We start from the raw sequence: 23,662 nt of genomic DNA on the forward strand, positions 1-23,662 counted from the left end.
TCAAATCCCCATCGCACCAAACATGCTCACCCTTTCAGCTGTGGGGCCGTTATAATGTTACGGTCAATCTCACTATTCGTTGATAAAAGAGTAACCCAAAAGTTGGCGGCGGTGGGTGGCAATTACTAGCTGCCTTCCCTCTAGTCTTACGCTGCTTAATTAGGGACGGCTAGCACAGGTAGCCCTTGAGTAGCTTTGCGCGAAATTCAAAACAAACAAAACAATCTTCTGCCGGACGTGCAACCTACGCTTTGAACCAAATATTTTAGACATAAACTCATCCGTCCTATATATCAGTTCCTTGACTGGGAATTTGGCTGAAGCTTCGTAATAAAATAAAGTTAAACATAACAAACATATGACTGTTATTTCACTCGTTCTCTTAAATTAATAATAAGTTTCCAAGTCTATCCTAATGTAATGCCATCTACATATTTGGTGATTTTGTTAAAATGTTTTGATCACTTAGTGAATCATGTGGATGTTTAGTAGAAATAGATAAATCAAGTTAATCTTAACATCCGTTTTCAATGGGTTTTCTTTATGTAGAATTTTATTGTTAACGTTAGATATGTAGGAAGTGTCGACACTTCAACGTGTCGAAGTATCCATAACCGTTTGATTAAAATTTACCCCCTGGTGGAACAACGGTAAGTTCAAAGACTTACAACACTAAGATTTGGAGTTCGATTATCCGCGGTGGATAAAGCAAATAGTCCCATGTACCTTTGCTCTAATACAGACAAATTAACTCACTAAAAATTTAAATATCCAAGGCTCACATATTTACTTCGAAAGTATAGTTATGATTTTTTTATATGTGTGACCAAGAAATATAACGGCAATCGTGTAGCTTTCATTGCACAAAGCAAATTTTATTCGATAATAAACTCCTAATAAATTAAACCTTTTGTTCACGTAGTACACACACTCTCTATATGTTTAGAAAATGCAGAAAAAACATTCAACAATGAACTAACAATATGCTACAGAATAATACACAAATTACGTTCGCGAGATAAATTATGAATGACGTTCTCAACTTTTTTAGACTTTTTTAGGTAGCTCCCAAATTCCCATGAAAATGTTTTTGGAAGTAGGGCGCTATGCTGAGAAACCAACAAATGTAAATTTTGAAATCAACAATATCTAAGAGCTTAAAACATGTACTACAAGTAAATAAATGAGTTATCACCTTATAATAAAAGTTGGAAACTATCCTCAAAATACAAAATGAATAGCAAGGATTTAAAAGTACAGAACAACATTTGAAAATAAAGTTTTACCAAGACATAATAAATAACTTGTAAAGATATAACATTTTGATAACTGAAAGGTGACGTATGCTTACTAAAGAAATTGATAAATCTGTAAACATGTCAGAAAAGAGTTTCAGACACATCATTTGTACTTTGAAATATACTTCTAATCCGTAGGAGCTCTAACCATGTCAGAACATTTATGGAATGTTCTTGGAAACCAAAAACTTAAATACTATAATACTAAGACATTATAATAATTTATATATATGTTACTTTAAAAACAGGAAAAAATCCAGAGCTAAATAATTTATAATCTGCATTGACTGAACAAGTTATTTCTGAAAATTGTAGCTGAAACATGGAATTGATTCCTGAGTATTAACGAAAAAAAAGAATCTTTAAAATAAAGAGTTATTTTGTCATTTTGAAGTGTTATATTTACAAAAGTATGCTCAGTTTAAAGTTAAAGAGTAGGGAAATAACAAACTTTAGAAATTGTAAATGTAGCTAATTAAGTAAGAAATACGAATTTAACGTTAATCTCTCAGAACCGTCAATCACTCGACACTTACGTTGAGTTAATACTGCGAAACTACTTATAATTATAATACGTTTTATTTATTTATTGTTTATAAAACACATTATAGAATATCAACACATTCTTGAAGTATGGAAAATAATTAAAACGATTATTTTGTTTTCTAAATATGTATAAAATATTATAAGATAATTCTCGTTAGATCTTTTTGATGTATTAAGTAAAATCAGAAAAGGGTAATGTAAAGACGAGAGTAGGATGCAATAATTTATAACAGCATTATTCACATCAACTGAAAGTATGCAATCATATGTATCTCATTCATACTTTATAAGTATCGTATAACACTTAATTATTTGTATATCTGTAAACTTTAAAAGGGTCGTTGAAAATACAACTTTATGAAAATGCACTTTTAACATTCAAGTATTCAGGCATTTGAAAAACAAATTAAGTACAAAATAACCATGAATGAATTTTCAAGTTTAGGGCTAAGTAATTTAGTTTGCTACTTGGCAGAATCAGTTAAAATTCGTGACTTTGAAAAAAAAAATCATTTTGAGCGTGAAATTAATAACGTTTTAAAGCATACGATGTACAGAATAAAACAGAAATAAACGTTATGATAACACAGTTTTGTAATGTAACAATTTGAGATCTACCCGTATCGCCGAAATAACGATGTAAATGTTTCCAATTTGATCACGGATGTATGCAAGACATTGGTTTCTTGGAAAGTAACATAGCTTAATTCTAGTATTCTGGACAGCGAATATAGATTGCAGCACAGTCTTTCTGTGCCATTCCATAGCGCGCAGCTTTAAGGAAATCATTCATGGCAGTCTTAGTATCCTTACTGAAACTTGATCTGGCTAGTCTGTTTTCCACTCTGTAAAAAATTAAACAAAATAACTCATGAACGGTGTCATTCATAATATTATTCCAAACATTAACAGTTCTATCCATCAACAAAATAAAGAAGTACTTTTATAAACCATAGGTAAAAATTCATTATGTTTTTGCCCACAAATTAACTAGATCTCTTACAGTATTTTTTTTCGAAATTTAAAATTCGGTTTTCATTGTTTAGCCATTTCTTTGATAATAAGCAAAAACTTATTAACCCTGTACTATTTAATACTTTACAAGCTAAGCTGACGTCTGCGATTGTAATAATATAAACTGCTGTTTAGATTTAGCGAGAATATGCACAACTTTCTTATTATTTTGCTTTCCAATATACAAATACTTGTACTGCTGTTTTATAGTTAACATAAGGTTTATACATGTAACATTATCGTATGTAATTATCACTAGTGAATGATATATATTATCCTAAAAGCATACATATCACAATTTCAATATTAAATTATTTGTTGCGTATATGTACGTGTTTTTCTGCTTAACCACTTTATTAATCAATCTAGTAACTGAAGTTTCCTGATGAAGGTTTGATCCTGTCAACACCTTATAAAACTTTGTCTTAAGGAGTTATGGAAACCACTTTTTTTTACCAACTGTTTTATAGGCCTTGTAACGTTCCAGTTCTGTCTCTACATATACCATTGTCCAAGGAACAGTTTCTCTGCAGGTGCCTTCAGATGTTACATAAGTTAACACAAAATTTTTATGTGGGTATCTTTTATTTAGGATATAGCTATGATTGATTTAAGTAAGGCAATTCTCGCTATTTTTCGATAAAAATCCTACATCAAAATCCTAAGTCTTAGACTTATTTAAAGTGTGAAGTAATAAAAACTACCGACCTTTTCTTAAACTGGAAAATTTACTAAGCTTTGTATTTGTTAAGGCAGTATTTAAAATAGAAACGCGATTAGTAAAACTATGTATAGTCAGATAATCAAACAAGTTCATGTGTGCTAATAACTGGTGCAACTGAAACAATAACGAAATTTTAATTGTACATTTATGTAACAAAAGCCACCATTGTTAACTAATATTTTTGAATTCCTTATATGATTAGTATTATGCATTGATGTTGTGTGAAAAGAACTAAAAAGAAAAAAGAAGTTAAGAAATATGGGTTTTATAAACATTTGTTTCATTAACAAAAGACATTCAGAACAAAACCAGAAATGTACGGTTGGTCACAGGTTAACTTTATAAATTGTTGTTTTTTCATTTACAGATAATGGTTCGAAACAAGAAAACAGAAAAGGAGTTACGAATAGTTCCGTATACAGTGGACAATAATCTAACTTCTTGGTTATATCCAAAGAAAGGAGAAAATAAATAATTGGTAATCGAAGGCCTTACCCAAAAGCCTGGATTAACTTCTCGGCAAAGGAGCCTGTGGAAGGACTGACTCCCTGGCGGTGAACTTCACAGGTCAACCGAAGCTGACATTCTCTGTCACTAACTTCGTACTTTCTTAAAGCCTCATCCACGGTGGTCAAGATGTCCCAAAAGCTGCTTTCTCCTCCAGAACCAGCTGATCTTTGTGTACGGTAGTAATACCCAGGATTTGCCGCTACAGCTGCAGCAGTCCCTGTTCCAGCTGCTAGTAGGCCTGGGATAGCATTAGCAACAGCTCCACCAGCACCTGAAGCAGCACCAAGAGCACCAAGACCAGTGTTGGCTAGTGCAGAAACAGCTGGTCCAGCTCCAGCCAGAACAAGGAGTAGAGGGGCCAGTGGTATAATCAACAACAATAAAAGAAGAGAGGTTGGAAGCGCTGACACCAAGTTCGTTAGGGTATTCAAAATATTAGTTTCGGCCCCCGCTGTGCTACTATCTTGCCTGGACACTTGATTTTTCCCGCCATTTGATCTCTTAGCTGTGGAAATAGCAGGAAGAAGACACAATAGTAGCAACAGCACAACAAAGGATTTCATCTTTCCTAATACCTGTGGAAATTCAAATGAAGAACATGGTATTAAAAATAAGAACAAGAAAACACATAGCACAGTGAATTAAACACAAATTATTTCTTGAACAATCCAACAGAATTAATTTACAAATCTTATATTTTCTTTGAATAAATAAAAATAATGAAATCTTAAATATTTTTACAAGAATTTTTATTTTATATTTAAGTAGAATGTACTACGAGAGTATTTTACAAAAACAGTTTGATTCAACAGTACAAGTTTGCCATTTTTCTGTACCTGATTGATTAAAACCAAACATGTATACTTACAAAACAGTAACATCTTAGAATAAGTGTAAAAGTTGTAAATCAAATATTTTTTGTTACAAGACAGCGAGATGTTGTGACTGCTTAAAATATTCACTAAGGTAAACAACGCTGAACTAAAGTCTAGAAAAAATTGACTAAACTAATGCACGAGTCAGTAATATAAGCAGTACGTAAAAAATGTTGATGAAAGGAGAAATCATAAATGATGTTAATTTAAGCGTAAAGAAGAACACGCAGAATTCAAAATATTATTGTAAATTTTCACAAAATACATTACTATTTTATAATGTGATTAATACCTGTTTTGCACAAAACGTAATAAGATTCATGATGAACGTCGCTGGGTTCACGATGAAACACTTTTATTATAAACATCAAATATCAATCGTTCCTGATTAAAGAAACTAATATTAAATACCTGCATACTGATTGTGCAGAAAACAGCATAATCGATTGTAACGATTCTAGCGCTTTGTCAGATAGTTTTATGTTGTTACTAGCAGCGTGCACAAGTTCTATACTTTGTTAAGTACAAAGCTCTTCAAATCTCTGCCAATCATGGGTATTGAAACCCGATTTTTAGTGTTATAATCCCTCAGACCCTGCCACTGAGCCAAGGAAATTGGGTTTAAAGCTACCCAGAATTAATATATATATATGTAACATTGAAAATAGTGATATGAACCTACCAAGCCCACGACTTGTCAGAAGAGATATTACCTTGAGATGTACGGAAGTCTGTAAAAGAACCCGCTCTGTACGCTGAGTTAAACCTTTTCCATAGTATTAGACAAGGACAGACAAACGTTCTTGCTTATATACGGAGCTCCATTGGAACCAATACAAGCTAGATAGTCCGTCTGTCTTGACAACACAAAGAGGGGAGAAAAAAAAAAAGAGAGGGGTTTGTAGTCCATAAGGTCGCTCTAAACGTAACCTGCTTAGATATAAAACTGCTTAAATCACCCAACAGGTTTTCATAAATGATATACAAGTAAAACGGTCAGGAAGGTAGTTCTAGTCAAGTTAAAAATAACTATAACCCAAACTTGACTCACTGCTGGAATGTTGCCTGTTTTGTCCGTTCATCTTCTTCCCACAAGGCAAATAGTAACGGAACTAAATGTGGAACAGGAGGTGGAAAAGGCTCTGATTTCCTTTATTCAATGGACCAAAGAAACCGTGCGCAACATTGTCAATGTTTTTAAGTTATTTTTTGTTGTTTTACAAACATTCCATGTTCTTCTAGACAGAAACGTATACCGGATTTTTCACATACTGACCTGGAGATAATGTAACAACAATTGTAATTTCAGTGTGTAACAGCCGGATGAAAAATTACCCTGAGATCTGTGTTACACTTTTTGTTCTTCTTTATGGCACAGAATGTTTATCTGAACAAGAACTTTCATTTAGTATATTTTATTCTTGTTTAATCTACAATAAATTTTAACAATAACAACATAGTCATTTTATTTTTAATACCAATTTAGAAAGTAATGGAATGTTTACCTTCTTTTCTAGTAAACTTTACGTCATGTTGTTTATTGATTTCATATACACGAAGAACGAATAGAAGTAATAACTTGTTAATGTCATTTAAACATATTTTGTTATCTAGGTTTTGTTGGTTTTTATTATTCTTGTCTGTGTAATTAAATAGTAATAAAATGTCAATGACAGCATTCTATTGTTCTGTGAGCAGTCATAGAAAAAAAACTCGTATGCTCATTTTTTTTAACTTGTCTACTTAAGTGTATATAAAAAAGTATTTCACGCACAGATAAATTATTTCGTAACAAAATGTTTTTTTATCGAGAAATTCGCAGGGAATGAGGACAAATTTGGTAACTCTTTAAAACACCTTCACCATATAAAGGACTATGCTTGAAAGGAACTTAAGTTGGGAACTAGATGTGTCGTAAGTAACAGCTAGGAATGCATCATCTTGTTGTGGTAAACATCACTGATCAGATTATATACATCAGTTCAGTTACATGCTAAGTCAAAGTCTCGGTATCTACAGAATTAGCTGGCTGTAAGTCGCTATTAAATAATTTAATTGAACAGTCTAAAAAGTGGACATTTGGAATTACGAAAATTGGACGATTTTCATTTTATCAAATTTCGAAAAATTAAATGCCGATGAAGTCTTTTAAAAATGAATAAGCCAAAGATAGTACAGGTCCTTTCATTTAAAGTCACAAATTTCACAACCAACTGTTTTAGCTAGACTATCTAATTGATAATACAACAGCAAATGAGCTTAAATGTTGATGACAGAGTTAACTAGGTGTAAGCTAAGAAGTTCTGATAACATTAAATAAATGAAATACACGCTTCTTGATGGAAATATTTGCCATAACAGGCAATAAAACTGCTAAGTAAATGAATTACTTTAATTTTAATGAAATATGAAATACTTATTTAATGAGTTCAGTTTGCTCCGTGTGCATAAAATATCGTCAAATCTTTAAGTAATTTTCATTGCCTAGAAAAGAAACTCCTCAATGCCCAGAAAAGAAATACTAGCAGATTATATCGGTTTATTAGAATATACTTAATAAGTTACTTCATGGTCACTGATCGCTGTTCCTCGTAACGGTTCATGAACGCTTCTCATTTCTTGTCTTCTTTCAGATGTTCTGCCATAAATCAAAGTCTATTACAGTTTGTTGTCAATCTGGTTGGTCGTTGAACCTACCAGTTTAATTTTTTCAGCCCTTCTTAGTTTATCTGAATGGATTTATAATAGTATGGGTTTTAAAATTAGTGAAGAAAATAACGTAGTTTTGTATTTCAATGTTATTTAAATAAAAAGATAAAAAAGCAAAGAAAATATATGAACACAAAATCATACTATATACAAAAGGCGACCATACTAAAAATAAATACTGTAAAATTACTTTACAATGTTCCTTCAGTAGTTATTATAATGTTTGTGGATGAATAATTTATTGTGGGATGTTCTTCAAAATCATGTCTTCTCTCTCCTTCACTTCTTGGTATGTTTGAGAGTCAAAAACACTAAATTTTGTGATTCGATCCTTTCGATATGCATAACACTAATAGCAGCTTTACTTTAAAATAAAAACAAATCTGAGCTTTTTGTATTACATAAATAACATGTAAATTATCTCTTTAAAAATGTGTATAAAATATGTGATAAATCTTATGACTTTTATGGATGACCATTCTGAAAACGTTTTTTATAAAGTTAAGTACCATAATCACAAAACACCATTTATTATCGTAGACACTAGATGTAGTTTAAAATTATCTCTGTTAGCTTGCTGTATGCTTTAAGACGGTATGATACAAATAAAATCTGCAAAAATACAAACTCTGTGCAATTAGTACTTGTTTTACACATTCCGTGGTTTTAGGGCCAATTTCACTACTAACCAATATAAAGCTATCATATTTTATTGCATAACGAATGAAAATCTTCAAGTGCTCCAGCAGTAATATCCTTTTAAAGTAATATACAAAACTCGTGTATTACGTGACGACGGAAAATTAGAGCTTTCTCCAGCTTTGTCACAGAGGTTTAATAATTATGCACACATTTCGTAATCTGTGAAAAACTGCTCCTAATGAAATATTACTGAGGAACAAGAAGTATATATTATCTTAAAAATCTGGAAAATATCAAAATTTCATTGGTCCGTATTTATGTGTAATATTATAATACGTGTCTCAGTGACAATCTTTAACTTTCTTAACAGACCTGGGAAAGATCACTTACTAGGAGACGTATCTCTACTGATATAGGTTTTTCTTTTAATAATGAAAATAAACTGGAAGAGGAAAAGGAAGTTATATCAGTTAGAATAAGTAAAGAGTATTAATGCTCACTGTCGTTCGGAAGTAAGGATTTGAGTGTTCAAACAGTTGCAAGTGAGCAGTGTAAAACGTTTTCGCGTCTCACAGAAAAAGGTGTATTATTCAGGATTTCTGCATATGGACACTCAAGCGATCAAAAACTTAAATATCATGCTGACGGACAATTCCAAAGTGTCATCTGAAACAAAGATGTTCATTGAAATCATTAGTACTTTTTGTTTTTGGTTACTCATTTTTTTTTTTATAATTCGGTTTATTTTCTCTTGTCCGCCGCTAGTACAGTGGAATGTCTAACTCTAAGGACTTACAGTGCTAAACTCAGGGGTTTGACCCCTCGGGTGTGTTTGCCCGATGTAGTAAAAACACGCTCTTTCATTTCTTCTCAAGATTTCTAAATATCTTCATGTTTTACTTCACACTCTTACGCATCGTAAAAGTTCTTTGGTAACCAAATCATTCCTTAAAATTAACACTCTACGTTATAATAGAGTTAAAATGTAAATTGTCCTATTTGATTAGTTTTGCTTTAGTATAATAGTAAATAGATCCTACCATAGTATTTATTAGATCATTATTTTGCAGCTGTGATCTTGGCCGTAAGAAATTTTCTTCTATATTTTTTCTTTGTCTATTTTATATATAGTACGTATTTTAGAAAGTTCCAGGCAACTTTAACTTCTATTTTTATTTTCTCTCCTTATCATTTAATTCTAATTCCAACAAGGATGTAGAACACTTGATATTTCATGTTACAAGGTGAATACACCACGAAAATAATATTTATCAAATGAACCTCTTTAAGTAAACGATTAATGGTAGATGTTCTTAAATTAAAAACACAAAATAATAAACCAAGATTTTAAGCCTCAATTCAACATTATAGATGTAGTTATTTTTTATAATATAGCCATAATATAACATTATTTCATGCACAATAGAACTTAATTTAAAATTACACAAAATTTATTTAGTGTTACAATAGTTTCGGTAAAAGAAAACGACATTAAACAGAAATTAAATACAAAAGTGCAAAAAAAGTACTGTATATTTTAACGGAGGAACAAAAAGCAAGTAACTAAACCTCTTCTTCGAGACATTTTGGATTGACTTCCTTCAACTGTAACGAGAACGTACCTTTAATCACTAGTATTATTATTTTTATTAATATCTAAAATTTTCTAAATGGTCGAATAAAGAATTACCTTCAGTGTATACCTCTTCCTTGAATACGCTTTTTACATAGTGATGCTAAGCGACTGAATCTTTTTTAGTTATTGTATCTCAAAACAATGTTTAGTAACTTTTCAGGTTATTAACGTGAGTGCTCATATTTGTGTTAAGTAACTTATTGGAACTATCTTTTACGGCTCACTTACCAAAACCTTCTGCATGTGCAAGATGCTTAAGTAGGCTTAGGTAATTGAGCCGTAAATATCTGCATTAATTAAAAAAAGACACTAAAAAGAAGGTAGTAACAATTCAAATAAATTTCTTAACATAAAATCTTAAAGTAAATATTACTTCAGTTTGTGATGGATTGGGTTATTTATAGAAAGTCAGTCTCCTGTATGATTCATTGATTGGTTTGAATTTCGCGCAATGCTACATATGATACATATCTCGCCTCCTTTGTTACAGAAACCTACAATTATCTGGAATTTTCATTGGATATAGATGAATATTGCTGTTTGCAATTGTGAATTTATTGTCAGAGAAGTTTCTTAAGTTCTTCAGTTTTAAATTGTCTTCATTTCTTGGAGTCCTGAGATCCTTGGTAATTCACTTCCAGTTTTAACCATTTTCATCGATGCTTTACGTATAAAAGTAAAGTACTTATTTAAGAGGCTTCAGAGTACAATTGTTGTTGTTTGTTATTGAGCAAAAAGCTACACAAAGGACTATCTGTGCTCTGCCCACCACGGGTATCGAAACCCAGTTTGTAACAATATAGATCCGAAGACATGCAGCTGAATGTCACTGGTGAGGGGGCATAAAATACAAAAAGTAACGCGAACTCTGTTACCACGAGCAACTGGTATTTTATTCAGAAATGTCTGTCGTCACAACTACCTCATTTATAAAGGTAGATGCTACACATATAAGGGATTGCTGCTTGTTCTTGTTTTTTTAGCGTAGGAAATAAGCCATTACCATAACCCTTCATAAGTAACTCTTTCACATAACTAGTTTTTATCCTAAGCTTCTTTGTCCCTAGCGAATTTCGATTAACGGTGTCAGTTTTTAAAAATTTGACCTTAAAGGTATTTTGCTTCAAATATTTTGTTGTAAATGTTTGTTTGTTTGTTTGGAATTAAGCACAAAACTACACAATGGGCTATCTGTGCTATGCCCATCGCAGGTATTGAAACCCGGTTTCTAGGGTGTGCATCCGGAGACATACCGCTGTGCCATTGGGAGGTGCAGCTGTTAAGAGTATTAACATTTTCAACGTGAACGACAAGTTATAAGTACATGGACCAAGCAACTAGGTTAAAAACTCCGAAGGATCGTGTGTGGCCGTCCCTAATTTTGAACTACTAACCAGAAAGAAGGCAGTCGATCAGTAACATTTGCTGTCACGGGGATTTTGTTCAGCTATGAAACAAATAAGGGGTTGCCTGTCACTCTTATAGCGCACCCACAGCTGATATTTCGAAGCGTGCTCAGTAGCACCACTGTTCGAACCTCAGACGTTTTAATCCGCGGCCTGAAACGTTATCCACAAAGTCACGCCCGACTCAGCTGCAAAGTGAGTGAACATTTCTGTTAATTGTTAAGTAGATGTGAAGGTATAATGTACACCTACTGACTTAAAGAATGGGGTTGAATTACTCACTCGACAACAGTAATTTAACAAGATTATAAATAATAAGATAATACGTAACACGAATTTTCTGTGATTACATTGTTTTATGTTGATGGATTCTTCCTTTGTTGAGTGATAATATATTGGTTGTTAATATTTTCTACCTGTTTACAATTAACATAAAATATAGCTTTAAGGCTAATCACAGATTTTTATGCTCATACTACATTTCACTTTGTGGAAAATAAGAATATAAATAAAAACATAAACATCAAATGAGCAAAAAAATAATAATGTTGATTAAACATCTTTACCTCAGCAAACTTATTTGCTTTGTTTTCAAATTGTGGTTCAAAAAGAAAAAAGTCAAAAGAATAAATTCAATAAATAGTAACATAAACCATTTTTATTTTTATTATAACATGAAATTTTGTTTAAATGTGTTTCTTAAAGTGAAATTTACAGTTTATTATGAAGATTTATCTCCTGATACTTTACTATTGCTCTTTCGTGCTTTTCAAGCAATCCCAGAATACTATTAAATAGATCATCGTATACATTGAGAGGCAGTCCCCTCTTGCGGCGGCCAATAGTAGGAGAAACGACACGGAACAGCTGTAACAGTAGAGGAAAGTATGAATAGAAAAGTTCGATAAACGTAATTATAATTACAGCCAAAATTAGAGTGATTGAAGCTGAGTTTGCTAGTCTTGCAACACGTCCTTGACTGACAAGACTAAGGAAATTTTTTATGTAAAAACTAGGGAGCTTTCTGGCATGTTTTTGAGCTGTTTTATTTACGGAAATTTCAGATGTTGCCGCAGAAGCCACAGCCACAAAAACTGTGATAAGAAGAACTATTATTTTCATGCCTTCTGTCTTCATCACTTTATTTCGTCTGAAAAAAAACAACAACAAATACTCATGTTTTGATTTGCCTAATCATCTAACGATATTTAGCTTTGATTTTTTTCTGTCTTTACCGTCTCTCTTTTCAATATCTTCGTATAACCATTTACTTAAAAGTATTAACTTATATTTATATTTAATCCCAATTAAACATAATCAGTACAAAAAATATAAAAAAACCCTAAATGAATTAAATTTAAAAATGGGGTTGATACAGATATTTCATACCGAAATGTGTCGGTTTTTTAAAATATATTCTCAATATTTGAAAAACGTTTTTTTTTTCTCTTTTATTCACTACAATTCCAATTGATCCTATGATATAACTAAATAATAAAGTGTTTGGGATAAAGCAGTTCTAAATATTTGTACAAAACCTAAAGAAAAGCACACAAAGCCCTTTCTTCAATTTTGCGCTTAAGAATAAATAGCTAAATGTTTTTTTTTAGAAAGCAAAACGTATTTCACTTTATCTATTCAAATATACTAAGCATGTTTTTTATATGTTGTTTGTTTATTATTTAGGCCTTACGTTATTAATGTAACATAATTTCATATATCACTATAGTCTAATTTGTTAACATCTTAAAATAGTTATATAAATAATGATTTCAAACATTTAATTGTTGAATAATTTGTAATATGTATATTCCACCTTCAGCAAGCTCTATTAAACAAGGTAAAATATTAGATACAAAAATTTATAAAGTTCAAACATTTTATAAAGAGTGATTAAAATACTGAGTTAAACTACGAAGTAAATTAAAATAAACAAATAAATAAGAAAGAGTGGAATATTCAACAATTATAACAATATTGTACAAGTTATTCAAAACAGACTTAACTCTAGTGAAGGTGTGTTATTATTTAAAGTTGGGAGCTCATTTATAATAGATAAACTTTCTTTAATTCAAACCTCAATTTTGATGATCCAGATAAGATGACAATGACAACTAAAATATAGTGGCACCACATATTCATCAAACAAATGCTCATATAAGAAATTTGAATAGGTCAATGTATATCCTTCAGCTGGTAATCAACAAAAAACACAAACATTATTTTTTAACATTAATCTATATAATTAGCCTACATTTGATCAGAATTCATTAATAATCAGTTATAATCAGGTAAATGCTTAGTAGATCTTGTTTTCTAATAGTCGTAACCTTTCTATAGAGAAAGTATTATACTAACGTTATAATAATCAGTTAAGTTACTATTGGCATTTTACTGAATCAGACATTGTTATTCCAAGGAGAACCTTTCTTAAGAAAGTATGAGGCATCTGATATATTTACAGCTAAGACAAAGTGATGATAAGAATTATTCTCAAACACTGACTTAATTAAGGCTAAAGAAATTTCGAAATCGACTTTGGTAAAAAAAAATAAGGTAACTTTTCCCCTTAAAGAGGTGTTTTATCGAAAAGTTGATTATTCAATGAATGTCGCTGATACGAAAGTATAATGAAATTTGCATGACATTGAACTTACAAGTAATACAATTTATAATTTGAAACACCACAAAAATATATTGTTATAATGTGGTTGTGAGCGGCTAAATTAATTACTGAAATAAGGATTGTAAACCTGAAATAAGACTAATGGTCTTACAAAAGTTTATAGAGAAATGCTGCTTAGTGTATGATACATATATCCATGTGTGTACACTAACCGTTTAATCAAACTACTAAATACAATTAAGTAGTTGATCATTAACTATAAAATTAAACATTTTATTGTGATTTTAGTTTTTAATTTTTATGAAAATCAGTTTTGTCGAGAGATATAGTCATTATATGGAAACAATAAGAAGAGCATTATAAAAGTTAGTAAACAGAACTTATGATCATAGAATATAAAACCACACGTGTATTTACATATTTTTATTCACATATCCGAAATTTTACCCATATAAAACATTTTGATTTACCAATAAAATCCAATAGTTTATGTCACAAAGACTTTTACCTTCCTTAAGAGGCTCTGTGAAATGTACGGCGTTGACACTTTTTCTGTATCTTTAATACCTCGGTCTCTCTTTGTCACTTCTGGTTACAGAAACTCTGTAACCAACAGACCGATGGATCCAAAATAATTTACAAAAATGTTGTTTTTTTTTCAAAATGCCAATAAGGACCAGACCCAATTGATAATTATAAAACTGATTGAATTTTAGGCTAGAAGAGAAGACTGTAAAGAAAAACTGGTTCTCTCTTTAAAGCTATTTTTTATTTCGTCTTTCATCTCCGAAGGTTTTCTTACTGATTCTTAGTACAGTTTAGTCTTCCAGAAAATAAGACGTCACTCTTTGATAAACGTAAGTTCTATGATCTGTAACAAAGAAATGCATCACCTGCTCTGAGAAATATGAGTTATTGTTTGTACAAAATATACTTAATGACAACTATCAAGTAAAAGATAGTAATGTAAAAAAATGTTTGAGAAAGTGTTAAAGATAAATTTTAGTATAGCTCTCTTTAATAAAACGTTTTTAACTACCAGGTTTCGAGTTTTCTACCTCATTATCACTCATCCAGATAAAATGTAATACAAATCAAACGAGTAATATTTTATCGTGTTCCTGTCTCATTATTGTTTCACTACTTCATGGTTTAATTTCTTACATTTCTATTCTACTGTAAATCATCTGCTTTCAGCTTGAACGATACACGACCTGCTTCCCATTTGTAGTTTAATGTCCCTGAAGGCAAAACATTCTTATACAAAGACGCTTCTTTCTGTAAGTTATCTGAAGTTAATATGTATTTTCACTTCCCAGTATAAACAGTGACAGAATGATTTGCTTTTTTATCAGCTCTAAATTTACACAAGTCGAATAAACTTGGATTGAACCTTCTCAGTGTGAACTATTCAGGGATAATTTCACTGATTATTGTTAAATTGGAGTTAAGGGAAGATAAAAAGAAAAACTGTGAATTTAGGCAGCCAATTAATTAATAGATGGAGAACATTATAAGTTTAATTAGTTCAGAAAATAATAATAGGCAAGTTTTGTTTTCGAAATTTTTCTTAATATTCTGTTTCTTTACCAGGCAACCACATTGATATTTAAACACTTCAAAGGCAAGAATATTTACACAAAAATTCGCACAACAAAGTAAATTATGCTCTTTTTAATTTTCTTGCTGCACAAAATAACAGCACATTTGCCATTATTATCCGTTAGTCGTCGACTAAATAAAGACATTTCAAATATCAAGCAGTAAGAAACAAATGCTCCTGATTGTGCTGTAAAAATTATTTAAGAAGAAAAGCTAGAAACTGCTTAGATTTCGTTATTCTATATCTATAGATAAGAGAAGTTTAATCATTAAAATCAATAAATAAAATCAATCAATAAAAACAAAACTATTATTCTTAAATCTTTGTCTATATCATTCTAAATACTTTTATAATGGTAAATGATTTTACCCTTAGTTTTTCGAGTGTAATAAATATATTTTTTGTATTTTTTGGAATCGTGATGTATGTGAATAAATAGTATTGCAACATTAAAAACACTAGTTAAAATGTACTACAATAAGAGACTAAATGTAGGTTTGAATTCTCACAACATACACTGAAAATATAATATAAACTTTAAACATCAATACAGTGTTTAATCTGATCTGTAATAAAGCTCATATTGTTAATTTGTTTCTACATACTTTCATAATAAATTGCCTTGAAATAACGCGAAAAAATCACACAATGATTACATGAAGCAGTTGAGAAGTAAAAGAAGTGACTCATCCAGGTTGGTACATTTACTGTTATAAGCTGTAATAAAAATAAATTAAAATAGCTTATAAGCAAAATCGAAGAAACAATTATAATAACAATTTTTAAATACAAACATCTAGAAATTTTAAATTTATTTATCTAGAAATCTTGCGTAACTGCAGAAAAACGTCATTTGTAGTCTGGTTTCTCTTTTTTGGCATCGTTAAAACTTTATAAACCGAATTTATAAAATATATCAAAATGATAAAGAAAAAAGGCTTGAGCAATATAAAGAAATAATAAGCAAACTAGGAGATGGAAAATCTCTGTATTTATTCAGAAAAATTAAAAACAAAATTAACTTCACAATTTATGCCCTCAGTTATATTATTCACAATTTATGCTTTCAGTTATATTATTCATAATCTGTGCTTTCGGTGATATTTCTGTAAACTAGATAATTAAACTCAATTCGTACAAAGAAGAAGTAAGATTTAAGTACCTTTAATGTTTTAGGTAAGTTTCGTTCTCTTTATCAAATATTAAGGTAAAAATTAATTTCAAACTTTATAGTAAATACTGCCTGCGCAAAAAATGTGCAACTGGTATACATTATTCTGCTTTTATTTCTTATTTTTTCTTTCAGTAAATCAGTTAAGTTAAAAACTTATTCTTCTTATGAATTGAAATCAGTTTTATTTATCTTTCTATAACATCGTTATTAAAAAGAATGGTCTTAGTTTTTGTATTTTATTCCGTTTGAAATGAAGACAATATCTCATAAAGTAGGTGTTTATGAAACGCAGTGTTATTATTATCTACAACGTGAATTTTTAAAACATGAATATAGTATAATGGTTGTATTTTAAGTAATTACAATACCAAAACACTGATTTCCACCAGTCACTTTATTTATCTCTTAAACACATATTTTTAGAAAACATGGCTTCACAGATTTCAAAACAATTATGTTAGTGTTCATTTTATTTTGCATATTATTTTCTTTATAGTTTTAATATAAGTAATAAAAACTTGTTTATTAACTGCATGTGTCACCTACTACAACAGTCTTGTTCAATTAACAATTATATACAAAAACATTTCATTATTAAGTAACCTATATACATCCAAATGTATAGATAATAGAACAAACGCCATACAGCTGAAATAGCAATGATTATTCGAAATGAAAATATCATAGTTTTAATATTAAAAAGATTTTCATGACTAGATTTAAATATATATTTATTGATTGAGCGTTTCAAAATCAGTCTATAAATTTAAAAAATAAATAAACATGTATTGAATTCTCACTACATTTAAACTAAAACTTGACTCATAACAAATAACAGGTCCGTAATATATCTCAAACATTTTATTCAAATGTGTAAAAAGATATACGTCTGTGACCATTTTTAACTTCTTACAGATATGTAAACCGCTTTCGTGCCTACACATTATTAGCATGTTTTGTAGCAATTTTTTGTCTGAAGGTCGCGTGTTCAAATCTCCGTCACACCAAACATGCTCGGCCTTTCAGCCGTGGGGCGTTATAATGTAACGGTCAATCCCATTATTCGTTGGTAAAAAAGTAACCCAAGAGTTTGCGGTGGGTGTTGATGACTAGCTGTCTTCCCTTTAGTCTTACAGTGTTAAATAAGGGATGGCTAGTGCAGATAACCCTCTAGTAGCTTTGCGCGAAATTAAAACCTTAAATCTTAAAGCAAATTTTTGTTTTGTTTTTCTATCTCTCTTCTGATATCGATCTCTCGTCATGTTATTTTTTTTAATCCCAAGAAAACAACTGTCAATGAATTTGGGCTCAGACTTTTTCAGAGTTTTTAAGAATTTTAAACATTTAAAAATAGTAGCTGATTGTAATACTATTCATGGATGTTTCAAACATCCAAATGTAAGTAAAATAGAATTTGTTATAATCATAATTTAATCTTCTCTACAAGCAACATCCCTCAAACATTCTATAGAACATTGATGACAGCAAAGCAACAATGAAAGTCATTAATGTCAAATACTACGAAAAGAGAAAACAATGTATAAAATTTACTTCAGGTGTATTGCACGCATTCCTATATATATTAAACAATCTTTTATTTATTACCTGGTAAGAAAATAGCTTGCTTTATTTTGTATTCAAAAATGATTGGTTAAGTTATGGTACTCATAACTTTATACTTGATTGCTAGAAATAATGCAATTCTATATCTAGAAGTAACTATAACAATGATTTATTCGTGTACTTTACTTGTACGAATCATTCCGTATTTATCCAGTGCTTTTTCAAGTTTTTCAGCATTGTGTTGAATTTGTTTGTCCAAATTATTTTGAAAGTTACTTGGTGCCTCCCTTTTTCGGCGGCGGCGACGACCAAGAAATGCGACTGCCCCTGTTATGATGGTAGTTAATAGTGTTAGGCCTGCAACTCCTAAAATACCAGGAAGTAAAAGACCCAAGACTAATGGCAGAAGCAAAAGAGAAAGTCCGAGGATGCTGATGAGAAGGAACGTAGACAAAAACGGTATAAAATATACTTCTGTTCGCCCAAAGGAAATACCAAACCCATCATCGTCGTGATAGTGGTCATAGTAACGTGACCTTGGCTCACCACGGAGTCCAACCACTTCCCTTAAAGAAAACTTAGTAGAATTACTCGTTGTGGAACCTACTAGGAGTAGTAAGTTCACACTAAGGAACAAAATCCTTGGCTTCATCTGGAAAAGCTTTATTACCTAGATAAAATACATTAGGGTAATAAACAATTGATAAAAGCCTCTTTTACGCTATAATAAACATTTATAATCAGAACCTCAGAATATTTTACGTCGTCAGATAAAAATATTCCCATTTACTGAACTATAAAGAAAGTTTATTGTACTTTTGTTACTCAGTGAAACAGATAGCTCAAACCAAACTACTTTCGTTAACGAAACTCGGAAACATCTTTAAGGATAATAATTTCATTTTTATATAAATATATATATATAACAAATATTTAAGAGATTTACACACAGACAACCTAACTAACACTAGCGCTACACATACAACTATACTATTAAATTCCTTTCATCTTATCATCCCTGTAACTCAACTGTAAGTCTAAGGTTAATAACGCAAAAATTCGGTTTTCAATGTTCACAGTTGGCAGAGCATAATTTGGCTTTGCGCTTAACAACAATCAAACCATATCAGTTCAGTTAACAAATACATCAAGATTCTTACATAAATATTATTTGTTGAAATACTAATTTATATTAACTGTTTATTGTCTTAATTTTTAAAGTCTTTACTCACACGATACTTTGACAATAACAACAGATAATGAGTTATACCTGCAAATGCAGAAAGTTCAACAAACAAGATACGATATAAATGTATTTTCATTTTTACACAAAGCAAATGTTGGAAAAATTGTACAGAACAAGCATTTGTTTTAATTTTTATAGAAGCAATTCGTTCTTATTTAAGCCTGAACATTATCTGAGCGTTACACCAGTACCGTAACTTGTCAAAACTGGATATTGTTACAGTATCGTAAAGCTCAAGTACTAATTCATAAACTATGTTCCAATGAAACTTTGTAGAATGGACGGCAACTGAAGGCTGAAGACTTTAGAAACGTCGTTTTCTACACTTGTGTCTTCACAACAGGCAGTTGCCGTCCATTCTACAAAGTTTCATCATGAATACTCAGCCTGAACAATCTATTAAAGAACACTCTCAGTTTCCTAAACTTCTTTTGATACTCCAGTCATCATCTCTCACTTAATCTTATAACTTCCTTGTAAAATTTCTAACTGATTCTACATCGTGTTAATTTATCTTCAACGGTCATGACTAAATTCAATATATACGGCAAAATTATAATCGTTGCTCTGTACTAAATAATCCTAAGTTTCTGTTTATAAACAATCCACAAAATCTGAAATTCAATGTTGTACAGAAAAATAGTAAAGTATTTAAATTTGCAAATATTTTTCTGTTTTGTAAACTCCCATGTCATTATGTTACCTCTAGCAAAGAATTAAATTTGTTTTAAATGTTGCACAATTGCATGTAAGAGAAACTTCTTATAAATGATAAAATACAGTTTTTCAAATAGCTAATTTTACTATAAATCATTGTATGTAAACTTTATTACACAATAATTATTATTTTGCCAATCGTTTGAAGGAGATTATTATAAATATTTGTATTTAACATATTACTTCTATATAAAGCTAACAGCACTCGTATTTCATAAGATGTATTCTAATATTTTTTTAGCCTTATGGTTAAGCGATCAAGTTACTAGAGTTTGCGTTTTTTGAAGTTATGGAAATGGCTGGAAGGACACAATAAAGTATTTTCATTAGAAAAAATTATGGGTTGTCACTGTTTTAGCCCAAAGTCACATTTGGTTGTCACTGTTTTAGCCCAAAGTCACATTGGGTTGTCAATGTTTTAGCTCAAAGTCACATTGGGTTATCTGATTTGCCCACCAAGGGGAACTGAACCCTGGAAAGAACAAATAAGTTGACCATAAACGAATGTTCTTTCTTGTTTATGAGAAAGCAGTTGCCATTGAAATAACTTCAAGCTTTAAACGTTTCACTCGCGAGTTATCTCAATAACACAATAAATGTTGCAGATAATAACACACTTTAAAACTTACCATTACAACTTACAAACCTTCTAACTTGTCAACTCATGTTGAATAATACTCTTTAACTGTGAATGTTTTAGAATAAATATTTATAGATAAATAACGTCTTTAACGTCTTTAAAAATGAGTTAGAAGTCTAAAGCAAATTTCCTTTTATATTCTTCGACACGTTTCAGTGTGAATTTTTATATGAATTTTACTCAGTAAACCACGACAGTGACACGAAATCATTTACTGGCCTTCAAGCTTCAGAAAATAAAAGAGACACCTGGTTTATAGAAGCTCCACCCTCGAGATAGAAATAAAAGTTTTACTTATTACCTTCTTTCAAAATGAACGATGTTGAACGTCCAAGAAATTACTCAAAAACTGGTATGGTGAATCAATTTTTGTCTTAATCACAATTCATGCGAGCCGTTGGGTTGGAGAAAAAAACAGAGAGAGAGAAAAAAAAATACGTGAAATTTCACCATATTATAAAATGTCTGTGTAAAAAAGGTGATTCATAAACGTTTTTTTTTTTGTTTTACCTGAAGCTGGTATACTTTCGGAATATATAAAATATTACAGTTTTAAATTAATACTATATTTAGTAGACGATTAGAAAAGTGGTTGTCGTTTAAACTTCAATGTTTAATCATTTATAATCAAAAGAATTCGTCTGGATTAAATAATATTATAGAAATCTAAGCATCTTGAGAGGCCTAATAGTACTGATTAACCATCAATTAGTTTTATATGTTACAGTATTTGCAACACAAAAACCAAAAAGAAAAGAAAAGGAAACGGTGCAAGATCACAAAATTCAAAATAAGTTATTTCTTTAAAGAATAACATATTTATATAAATTACCTATAAAAGGCAGCGGTTCCACTGTTCATAGCTCGCCGGTGACTCGGCGTCAGATCTGAGGGCTTATAAAACTAAAAACCTGGTTTAGATACCCGCGCGGACAAAACACAGATGGCCCATTGTGTAATTTTGTGTTTAACAGCAAAATAAATGGATTGACATATTAGAAATGAACTGAAAAGTGAAAAGAAAACATTCACAATTTGATAAAACTGAAAGATAATATTCCGACCTAGCTGAGAAAAGTGAAATATAAATGTTTACTCTGTAATTTATAAAATGTAAAAGGCTTTAGTAACAGATTTTACTCTATATTATTAATATTTTTTGCAAAAGAGTTTGGTTTGAATTTCGCGCAAAGCTAGTCTCTAATTTAGTAGCGTAAGATTAGCGAGAAGGCAGCTACTCATCACCATCCACCGCCAATTCTTGGGCTCCTCTTTACCAACGAATAGTGGGATGGATCGTCATATTATAGTGATTCCACGTCTAGAAGTACGAGCATGCTTGGTGTAATGGGGTTGGGAACCCGCGACCCTCAGATTAAGAGTCGAGTGCCTTAAACCACCTAGCCATGCCAGGCTGGGAAAAAGAGTGGTCAAACATAAGATATACCATACTCGGAGATTTAAATGTACATTTAGACTGTCCTTAACGAATTTGGTTTAAAATAAAACTGTAGCATTTTAAGCTGTTAATTTTTTAAAATTAAAAAAATACCAAAGCTCTTTGCTGACATAAAATTTATATAGTGATAGAATTTAATTACTTATCAAAATGCCATGCCATTATACATGCTATTTCAGTATTATACTTATTTAGAAATGCTTGGATAGTATATTTAAATGAAGGTATCGATTATCACATCAGTTGTGAAGTTGTATCTTTGTTGTTAATTTCCAGTTGTAACTTCTCTTTTCTTATAAATATCGATATCACAGATTAGTCTGAATGACTATACGACATATTATTCTGTATCATGTTTAATTACGTTGTGTGATGTTCAGTAACGGAAGTCTTCACAAAAAGTAAAGATATTGAATCGCATGTTGTTCCATAAATCTTTTTTTTGTTCAACAAGTTTCAAAATATTTAAAGGTGAAGACTGTAACGTGTGTAGTCGGTAAACTCGGTGCATGAAGACTTCTTATCGAGTACGATGACCTTCTGTCCAAGTTACAAGTTCACGCACATGAGAAAATGGAACTCGCGATGTAAAAGGCGTGGATTGCTGGGTCAAGTTGAACTTTTACAGGGTGTTTTCACATTTTCTCTCCTTTCACAATCAGTGATACTTTTCTGCTATGTCACATCTATAATAAACCATATCCGTAGTGTCAACAACCTGCGCGCTTGACCGTATCATGTGAGGTTTACTTTTACATTGAACTTTCAAAAGTTTTAAATTTCAAATATTAAATCAGTGTGTGTGTGTTTTTCGTATAGCAAAGCCACAAAGGGCTATCTGCTCAGCCCACCGAGGGGAAAGTATTAAATCAATAGATATTTTTTAAACTGGGTTTAGATGTATTATTTGTGTATATGTATATTTAGAGAGAGAGAGCTTAGTATGAATAACAAATAATTTTGTTCATTGTTATAACTGTTTACAATTATTTTTATGCTTTGACCTTTTATAACTGAAATTGCATAAAAAGTTGATATGCTTTGGGTGATACATACTTTTTAACATACTCGTCTAAAAACTTTGATTTTATTGCACTAGATTTTTCTAGTTAGCATTACAGCATACGAAAATAAGAGTATTGTTGCATCAAACAATATCACAAAACCCACACGTTCATAACAATATCTCTGATATGATAGCTTATAAAACCTCGTCAGCTTACACAGAACCGACTAGGTCTACATTAGAACTTCTGTTTATTTATAGTGATAAC

This window comes from Tachypleus tridentatus, chromosome 9 (assembly GCF_004210375.1).
Source record: "Tachypleus tridentatus isolate NWPU-2018 chromosome 9, ASM421037v1, whole genome shotgun sequence".
Lineage (NCBI taxonomy): Eukaryota > Metazoa > Arthropoda > Merostomata > Xiphosura > Limulidae > Tachypleus > Tachypleus tridentatus.